At 30.4% G+C, this 11,407-nt stretch overlaps 1 long non-coding RNA gene across 1 annotated transcript; it reads right to left on the reverse strand.

Annotated features, from left to right (window-relative positions):
• Positions 1-1,526: 1,526 nt before the first annotated feature.
• LOC109610037 lies at positions 1,527-9,295 on the reverse strand. The gene is made up of 3 exons (XR_002192579.2): positions 8,829-9,295; positions 4,916-5,790; positions 1,527-1,976 (listed from the first exon to the last, which is right to left on the reverse strand). It is a non-coding gene; the product is annotated as an uncharacterized LOC109610037 (long non-coding RNA).
• Between the last annotated feature and the right edge of the window lie 2,112 nt (positions 9,296-11,407).

Raw genomic sequence — 11,407 nt, forward strand, 5'->3', positions numbered from 1 at the left:
ACTTTTTTTCTATCATCTTAAAACAGCAATCTTGCTGAATTAAAATGAATTAATTAGTTGACACGATATTACTTTCCGTAGACATTAATTAAATATTTATTGATCTTGATGTCAAATAATCAAACTTTTATGGAGCCCTTCAGGGTTCCTTTAAGGTTTATCTTTGATGAATCTGAGATGTAAACTAAATTGTTGTTACGAAGCATATCCCAAAGAGACAGAATAATAGATAATACCGTTTGCATTGGAATCAAATAGAGGTTAAAATTATTGGCTTCTCCTCAATCGTGCAACGATGACCCTAGCGAAGATTATCGTGGCACTCATAATTATTTAATGGCTTGTATGAGAAAAATAAACCGTTATACACTATATGTGTGTTCGTATTATATTTATATGTATATCACACATCTGAAAATATTAGAAAGTCGTTCAACAATAACATTAAAAAGGATCACTTTAATTTTTCACGATGTATTATTTCGCAGGCTGAATAAAACGAAAATGATAATTTATGTAAGAATTTTAATTTTTAAGGTTCTTATTAATTAATAAGTTTACACGAATTAGATAAATGACCCTTGTGAATTATACTCTTACTTTACTTTCTCAATCTTGTATACGTATGGCACTTTAAAGCTCTTAAAACACTTAGCTCTATAAATCCGATTTTTCTTCAGATAATTTCGATTATATGTCAAATGTAATAAATATTTATTCAAAACTGTTATACATTTTATATATTATCGTGTTTATTAATATAAGTTAATTAGACATATAAAATATTAACGAAAATTTAATGTGCGCAATTTTATGCGAGTTTTTCAGAGCGTCACATACAGAAAACATAGGTTTTTCCATGAGATAAAATATTCGATTAAACGATGCAAAAATTTCGTGAAGAGAAATTTCTTTTAAACTTTACACTATATACATAATATAAACTGCAAAAAGTTACTTTTATATATACACAAGTTACTTTTCAGTAAAATTTTGTGTCGCTATTTCGTTCTATGAGAACGACATGAGAATTGCTAACAGATGTGTAGAAAGAGAAAATGTGTGACTATTAAGTTATATTAATAAGATATTCATGCGTTGAAATTATTAAAATTGTATGCGTATTTAAACATACGTATATATAAAGTACAAGTATCCATATCATCCATATCAATCTTTGAATTACTGATAAAGTTCTAAATTTTTTCGTAATTGCTTATATAATTACAATCGAGAAATTACAACGGAAATATTGTAAAAATATAACAATTTCAAGCATTTCGTCCAGTAATTGATACAGTGTGTTACGAATTATCGCCACATACGTCACTAAACATTTATCTGTTTGTATAAAAAAGTGAGATTTACACGTTTCTTCGATGTAACATTCAAGAATTATTTTTACACTCTTGAGCAATATTTTAGCCGTCAGAATACGCATAGATCGATATATATATATTTTTTTTTTTTTTTTAATAATCGCTCTCTATAATGTATACAAATTATTTTTCTAAACATTTTGCGTGTTATAAGTCTAAAATAAACACATATGATGTTATCTTAAAATTAAAATTGCTAAAGTAATTTTCTTTGACGATAGATTTGCTTAAATGTATTGCCGATAATGTCGGCAATAAATAAAAACGTAATTCAAGCGACAATTTTTATTTCACGTTCAATTCACATTTAAGCAACAATATTCTTTCAATCTATTTATAAATTCGGAATATTATATCATTACTGTTCTTACATATGTACGTCATGTAAAAAAGATACGTTTCAATTACGTTCTTATTTCTTCTTAATCGACATGCAATTGATAAATTTATGACAAATTTTTGCGATAACGTGCGCGCAGACGTTGCTTATTGTATAAATAAATTAGACTTAATCTTATAAGTATTTTTGTGTACATATATATGCTTCATACAATCGCATGCACTGGCTTTATGTATTTTGCTTGCCGCATCGATAATCTGTAACATAATTAGCAGATTAATTAGGGGCTGCAGTTTCGACTTTATTTATTCGAACGTGAAAAATTGTCTCGTCGCTTTTCTTACATGGATATATTTATATTTCATTGCGTAAACACATGTAAAATGAATCGATATTTCAAGGAATAATCGATTTTTCTCATCTTTATTTTGCTACAAAAATGTAGCATATTTTACTTATATTCAAATATATTTGTTAAATGGATGTTACATGGGTACACACACACATACACAGCTCTTTCGAATAAATATAATTTATGTGTAATTTATGCGTATACTTTTTAAAAACTGCGCAATCTGTGCATTATACACTGTGCTAAAATTTATGTTATAGCTTCTAAGTCGAAGAATTAGAGATCTCCAAACTGCTTGTTAGACTTTATGTAAATTTCCTGATAATATTTCGGCATTAAATAGAATTAGGAAGTTTCGGCGTTTGAATATATACGACTACTTCAATAAGCTTCCTCAGTTTATGTCTACATAATAAGGAATTAGCATAATGTGTCGTAAATGACATGAGTCATCAACTATAATAAATGCATGTTTCGCAACAAAATTCTAATGAAAGTTAACTCCATGAGTTTTGTTCTTACTCTAATCAATGCACAGTCAAAATGCGTATCCCGATTTTTGAGCCCGAGTTTCTCTCTTGAAACGTAATTTTTGGCAAAAAAAAACTTGTACAGGTTTGATGCGAGGTTGCTCTATTTGGTGAAAAATAACGCTCCAGTTAATTACCGCATCGTCTTTTTGCAGAGTCTTTTTTCTTAACTTGACTCGGAAAAAGCCCGGCGATCGAACAGCGAAAAAACACATCACGAGCCGCTCCTCTTCTCCATCGACCTAATGGACGTTTTTTAACTGATTGATGTGGATAAATAATGAAGCCTGCGGGCTACCGCGAGCTATTCCGTTATGTAAATTCGTCGGGCTGTGTAAAATAATTGAAACGCGCCAAACCGTACCGGAGGTATTGTATTCATGCGCGTGATCGGTCGTGCGCGAATATCCGCCTGGATCTAAATTAGAAATTTACGAAGGCAATGGCGCGGATAATTAGCACACATATATGGCAAACAGTACATATTACAGGCATTTTAATTAGCCCACGCATTACCGAAGACACCTCTCCGTCGCGACTGCTAACGCGACAGAGAGAAAGTAGAGAAACTAAAGAAAGAAAGAAAAAGCGAGGAGAGGATTTTTTTCATCTAGCGATGTAAATAACTCTCTTTTTTGCAACTGACTAATTAGCGAACAGTTCTATTGGCCGTGCAAAGACAGAAAGCGATCGCAATAATTAAGAGCGAAATTATGAGAATCGTGAAAGATATGCAACGCATAAGCGGAATATATTGCACAATTCTTTATTTTTTATCTGAGAATTTTAAAGTCGTGCCGGCGAATTTTTTCTTGATTTTTTTGTAAAATATATCGATAGGAAAATTAAAAATCTTTCTTTAAAAATCAAAGTTCGAAAATAATTTAAAATAATTTTTCAATGAGTTGGAATTTTGTAGATATTTGATTCAAGATACTCTCTAAAAGTAAATCAGTGTATTATCACTGTTTTACAGTGCTATACTTATAATAAATACTTAACTACTGTAATCAATGACTATTTATTGTTTTTCAGTGATAATACACTGATTCACTTTTAGTACGTTTTTGTTGTGTAGTATTCAAATTTTAGAATCAAAGTTATAATTTTAGCTTTTGCTTAAAATTTTTCGATTCAGCTATATTTGCGAGGTAATCATACGTTATTAAAATACTATCGAATGGGTTTGCGTGATTATACGTTATATATCTACATGGTTTTGATTTTAAGCCACAGGCAATACAAAACTGCGCTTTGTGTAAAATTGGTCATTGTAGTTGATCATAATGGCTTTCAACGGTTGTATTAAGCGCGACACAATGGAAATTTACTACAAAGCGTAAATCTACAGCTACAAAGGCTTTCATTAATTTAACGTATATAAAACGCGCGACGATTTCTACGAATCAGCTCCGTTAGAGACGCCATTGTTCCTTTATAATGCATGTAAACATAGATTATGCAATGTACAATAACTGACTAAAACACTTTTTAGTCGCCATATTTTTTCGTGTAAAGCGTGTGCATATGCGTGTAAAAGGACATTTTATTTGTTTTACAGTAAAATTTTTATCTCGATTTTTATCTCGATAAAAAACAATATATGCATTGAATAAATATATGCATGATTTTAATATATGTATACAGAAAGATACAAATTCTTAAAAATTATATCTATTTACGTATCTTTTTAGATCATAATTTTATTGATTAAAGAAAGAGAAATTTATTCCTCTCTGTATCTCATTCATCTCACACACATTTTTATTTAAAAACCTACTAAATTAAGAAAACTTCTAAATTACTTTAGAATTAATAAAACAATATGAAAAATATAGACTCTATGTAATAGTATTTTAAACATCATTTTTGAAATTTTTCTTTTTCATCAAAATTTATAATAATAAAAAGTAACGAAGAATCAGAGCATGACATTTAAAAATTAATCGATTTTCCAGTAACCGAGAGATTTCAGTTAAATCTATTTCATATTTAAAGTGAGAAATGTAATATGTACATTTTAAAAAAAATTTGAGATGTGAGAAATGTAATATGTACATTTAAAAAAAAAATTAAATTATATATTTAATATTTGGTAAAATTAAAATATTTGGAATTTTGGAAAATTTCATGATTAATTGATGCTTCCGAAAAAATATAATTATTTTTTTACTTTCTTTCTTTTTGAACTATATTCTAATGTCATAATATATCTTTGAATTATGTCAGTATTTATTCTCTGAAGATATGTCTTATTATAATAAAATCAAAATATGTGTTCAATTCATATCTAATATGCATTATAAGTATATACCTATTTGCAGCAACGATTCCCTAGCGAATCCCGCGCATCGCGGGACGATCTCACGTCCTGTTCCTCGTGATACAAGGTGCGCAAATGTACGCAAGGACGATGCCACCGCCGAAAACCAGGACGATCATAGCCAAGGTCGTCCATGTGGCCGATCTCGGGATGACGCGATTTTTAGCTATCAATCTCTTTATCGCCGATAATTCGGTAACTTCCTCGGTCGTCAGACCCCATCTTCTGGCCTTGGCAATCAGGGATCTCAGACGACGCGACGCCTTCTCGCAGGACTTCTTAGACGTCCGCCTGGATAAACCGTTCTCTAAACAGTTCTCGAAGTGTCCCATAATATTGCCACGTGTCTCATTCTTAAGTTAATTCAAGCGTCGCGACAAGTTCCGGACGTCGAAACGAAGAGCGCTAAAAAGTTTGGAACTACGATGTAAACAAATTCTATCTATTGCCAAATGCCAGATCATGATCTGCGCCGTTTTTAAGTCGAGAGAGATACTTTTCAAAGTTTGAACAGTTCTCTCGATACAATCCCGTTCCGAGCTCCTTCTGACGAATCAGCATTGTCGCATTCCTATGACGATTGCTGGTATCATTCTCTTTCCAGTCGGACTCGCTAATCATTATGGAAATTTTTGTAGCTTTATCTTCAACAACATATTTTAATCATGCAATTTTCTTGGCAATTGTATTCGTCATTTTTTAAATCAGATCGTTGCTTTTGCAAGTAGGAAATGTTTTCATGAGAATGCATTTAGCACCTGGCGTGGTGTCTTCGTTGTCTAATGATAATTGGTTCGAATTCTTTGATAAGGAACAACGCAGCCCAAATAATCATTTAAAATTACGGAGATCAATCATTGCGGTATCTAAAAGTAAAGGGCGAAATGTTAACTTTATTTACTCACTTTTATATAAAAGACCATTTAATCGAGATTTAATTATAACAAGCAATATCAAATTCTAAACATACGCAATGTTTTCTCCTTTATAAAAATCTCAAATAAATATAAACAAAAGTTCTGTCAAATAATTAAATTATTGGAACTGCAAATGTCATAATGTGAAATGAAATAATATAATTATATAATTAAATTATTATTTGCAATTATATACAAATTGCTACAATGACAGTTTTGCATATAATGCTATTCACGTTGTTGTATCCGGAGAGACGAGTTCTTCCGTGTCTTTTTATCTCGCATTGCGCAATTGAATAACACAGCCATTAATTTGCACGTCGATTCGAGCCGATCGGCATGTCGATGAAACAGTCGGGATCGCTTTTAATTCTCTTTCGCACGACCGAGGAAATTGTAATTGCCCGACTCTATGAATAATGCAGCACGAATTCGAGAGAGAAGCGAATCGGGCTTCCCTCGACTTCCGCAAGAGAAAGGCGAGCCCGGGTGAAAAGTTTCCGTTTTGCGGAGGCCCGCAGAAATGAATTAAGTTTCGCTTTTAAAGTCGGTCGCAGGATTACATCGTCGTTCTTAGTCGTGTGAAATAAACCGCTCATTACGTTTTTCCATCGCACGTTTAGGCCAATCTTAAATTAGTCTATTTTGCATGAAAAAACACCGACAAGACGCTCGAAAATTTGCAATAAAGCGAATTTGTCTGCCGCGAATGTTACGTTTGGCAAATATTCATTTCTCGTTCTTGCTGACGTACGAGAAAAGTTCTCCCATGCCCGTAAATTTTTCTCGCTTGGCGTTAACCTGGATTCCTTGAAACCTACGTGTATTATTTGTGTTAAACAAGTTGTGCGAAAACAGTGAAAATAGATAATTACGTGATCATTATTTATCATGTACGTTTAGTTGAACGATTAAGAGGATAATTAAGATAAGATGTTATAATTTTCTTGATTATTTTTTACTCATTAATTAATCTTTTTGACGAATAATAAAATTAAGATGTATTATAAGAAATAATTTGAGTAGACCATTTTTCCTTGACACTCGAATTTATAAAACTCGTAATAAGAAATACATCGACTATTATTTTACCATTCACAATTCAAAGAATTCTTGTTATAGTTTTGTTTGCAATGAAAACGAATTGAAATTCAAATACATTTATAACTTTAATTGAAAATTTCGTTAATTTCTCATCATTTAGAATAGGCTATGTTTTTTTAATATCTTTATTATATATATATATATATATATATATATATATATATTCATATAAAAGGGATTTTTAATTTTCGCAATTTAAATTTTCAACTCATTTTTCGGTATATTTTTGAAGAGTGATTTTTTTCGCGTTTTCTTCCAAGAGATGCATCGATTATCTCGCTCGCGTAGCACATACGATGACAATTAAGAAGAATCAAAAACCATATCAATTCGGAAGAATCAAAATCATATCAAAAATATAATAAAAATCATCTTGTTGCAGATTTCGTCAGCTTTCATGATAAGATTCTATTCGGACCATTATGCTTCGGAGAAGCTAATTAAGTGCAAATCCACACTAATAAATGAATGACTTGAGTTTTGCGACAAAGTCTATTTATATGTCTATTTTATCCTTTGTTTAGGTTCATTTTATATGGTCTGGAAATAATACTATTTAATGTTGCGCGAGGGCTTATCGCGGTTCCGCTCCCGACACTCGGATTATTAATAAACTTTCAGCTTCCGTTTTTTGGTTCATACCAAGTTACTTGTATTATAAATTGTACATTCTAATTTGGAATTATCATTTTACATGTAGAAGAGTTGTTTTTTGTGTCACTTACAAAAATTAAACCTGACAAAGGCGTAATGCATTTCGGAATTATTTTATTTATAAATTTAAACGATGAAAAATTATTATATATGATTGAAAAAACGCGTGGAATTATATTTTATATTATATATCTCGAATTAATTTCTCTAATTTCATTTTCAATTATACTTTATATCACATGCAGAGTATTACGGTTAAATTTGAAAAATGTCTGAATTCATTTAAAGTGTGCATTTATTTTTAATACTTTTTATAAAAAAGAAATTTATAGATATTATAAAATATATTATTATATTATTATTATTTATAGCAATTTTAGCACATGTTATTGAAATGCTTATTGAAAATTTTCATATTTATATTATTTCTCCCTTTTAAAAGTATATAATTTAGAAACCTTAAGTTAACCTCATATAAAATAATTAACCTCATTTAATTAATTGTGATGTTTTTTTTAGAAAGGTATTAGTTATTATTTCGATGATTATTCTCACAACTTTTTCCTTACTATTTTAACGATGTATCCAATAAAAGGTTCGTTCAACTCAAATATTAATTGTGCCAGCTAATCTCGTTGCGACTACATTATATAGAATGTTTAACAAGACTCTCGAGAAGAATACTGCGAAATAAAGCTATTGCGAGAACTTTTTCGATAACTATGTTAATCAGAAATATCTAAATTAATTCTTTTCTCGTCTTCCGCAAAACTAAATTAATCTTTTATATACAAAAAAAATAATAAAAGTTCGGAAAAAAGTTACATAAAAATTACATATTTCTAATTATATTTTATTGACATAATTAAAGTCAACTTAATTTTCTACTTGAAAGTAGCAAATAAATTTGTTGTAATTTATTAAACAAAATCTAACGTAAAGTACAGAAAATTATTTGTAATTAAAAATAAGTGTTAAAAAGAAATTATTTCGAAAAATTTCTTATATTAAATCTTATTTTGCGATCTTTGAATAATTATAATCAAGAATATTTTAATATTTTTAAATGATTATATATTTTTGAATAACAATCATACTTGTGTATCATTTTGAATAACAATCATACTTGTGTATTTCATGTTGTTTCACGTATGCTTTTTGACGGATCGCTTGTCATAAAAAAATCTCATTTTAAGAAAGAATTAATAAACTTGTAATGTATAACATACCTCTCTCTCTTTTACACTTATAACAATCTATTGCCAGCGATTGCCACTGACAATTACACTTGTCATGGATATAAAGTCAAACGTCAACATTAATCAGCACATAATTTCCAAACATATGATCTATTTATTTGCTATTTTATTGTACACTGATGAGAAAAATCGCATCAATTGTTGAATCGTTTAATTACCAAACAGGTAATTAATCGAGAGATGAGCTAAATAAAATATTTTTTTGGAAAAAAAAAGATACTTTCAAATTCAGCAAAGTTCTTTTACCTATTTTTATTTCCGACTATAAAATTGCGTTTGCGTATCAATTAGTTTAACATTTCGGCTCTATTGCTCTTCAATCCTTTTATTATATCTTATATCTTTTAATATTCACGAATGTCGAGAGCACGTTTGCGATTCAGTAGCCACGTGACACGAGTTTTCACGTGCGGACGCCGTATGCCACGTCCTCGACGGACATCGCGGCGCTTACTGCCGTGGCGTCGAATATCCGCGACCCTTTATGCGGCAATACCAACCACCCCCGGTCACCCGAAGCACCCTTCCGCCCGATTCTCCTCATCCAGCTGCGGCGACGCGATGCGAACCGCTATCGAGACTGTACGTGGAACGATCTTAACGCAGTTACGTTTACAGAGCGCGATATCATGTGTTGGCACAGCCAAAATTAAGACCGATATTAACTCTTTGATCCATCCTTGCTACGCTGCGCGACGATTCATCGACTTACGAACTTGGGATACGAATGTGAGATATTAGAAAGTTTTTATTTTTTACTTTTGCACAACGCCAATTTACAGCAAATATATTCTTTTAATTCTCTGTAATTTTTTGACACCAGTTTAATTTTATTTTTTTTATAAAAAAACAGTATATATATTTAATTCCGTAAGATATACTTTGTAGATTGTGAAGATTTGTGATATGTATTTATATTTTTTTAAATATATAATTATTATATACAAATTACATATAACAAAATGAGAAATGTATTAATAATATTTAAATTTACATATATATTTGAATTTATTATCCCCGCTATTTTTAATTCCTCTTAAGAACCCTTATTACATCAAAAGGGGAATATAATGAAATGACAACGCAAAACTAATTGCATCGTGAATTATTATTTAGAGCGAAATAATTACATAGTACGTATTTGTACACCGGACTGTTCAGTCACTCAATACAATTTTAACGAGATTCTATCGAGTTCGCATCGATCTGTCGCATTCGCAATATCATTAATGGTGGTCGGCGAAATTGTATGGAATTACTGCGCATCATCACCGTGATTATTTTGTTTCTCCAACCAATTTTCCCTCCTCCCGGGGATATAATCTTGCGTTCTCAATGTGCATCTCTGTGTGCAAGACCCGTATTAATCAAACAAAATTGTATCACACTATGCGATTGTAACAAGCGCGCATCGCTTGTTATTAATCAGCCGCTCATACGTAATTATTTGCCCGCAGCACTCAAGATGAATCTGCTGTGAATAATAATACTACAGATCGCAATATATTTTTTTTCTATTATCTAATTTGTCAACTTTAATCCTAGCGGCAAAACAGTACAGAAAAGAAATAAAATATGAAAAACCATTCATACAATTTTCCTCTGATCTGGGAACTTCGTATAGTTTTTTTAAAAGCAATTGAGCACTCAATCTAAATCTATATATTATATAGTTATGAATCTCTGTACAAATTTGTATAAATCTTGTAATGCGCGAATAGAGTGAGAGAACGTGAATGAGGAAAATTTAAAAGCGTGTTTACACCATATACATCATTCCGAGGACATCGAAATTTTTATCATCTTCTTAAGCACTGATAAACCTCAAACGAAATTCCGGCCGAGATCTGCATCTATTTGCGCACAATCATTAATAAGAGAGAATGGAATTGTCTGTTGTTGTTACTTGTTGCCAAAGCCAAAGTACATGTTACGTTACGCAAGAGAGAACAAAGCCTCCCGTCCGCTCGTAGCATTCCTATAATTTCTGAACAGCGTTACATACACATAACTCTCCAAGAAATGCGTCGATATATATAGTTGAATGAATATATAGTTGAAATAACAAGTAAACACATGACAAAATGTATTTGTCAATTATGAATAAAGATTTTAAAATTAAATAGAAGATATAAATGAAACTCTAAAATACTCTCTTAAATAGAAAATATAAGGAGACTCTAGTTTTTGCCAAATCTATAGATAAATACAAAATTGTTTTTTTGCAAAAAAAAATAATTTTATTTATGGCACATATTTTTGTCACATTAATTTCTATCTATATATACAATTAGCCATCAAATTGCAAATTAAAATTTTAGCATAAACTAATATAATGGCTATATCTTATCCACTTTTTACTTGCAGCTTCTCGTTCAATGAGATTGTGTTGCAGATCTTAGATTTTATGAGCAAATATTACATTTATTATTATTATTAAATAATGAAAAATAATATTATATTATAAATGCATTATATTGCATTATCTTTTATTTTAAAGTTATGATTTCAATAATCAGTTATAAAAAGTCACGTTTATTAATTAAAAG

Source organism: Camponotus floridanus, unplaced genomic scaffold (genome assembly GCF_003227725.1).
Source record: "Camponotus floridanus strain SB8 unplaced genomic scaffold, Cflo_v7.5 scaffold4, whole genome shotgun sequence".
NCBI classification, from domain to species: Eukaryota; Metazoa; Arthropoda; class Insecta; order Hymenoptera; family Formicidae; genus Camponotus; species Camponotus floridanus.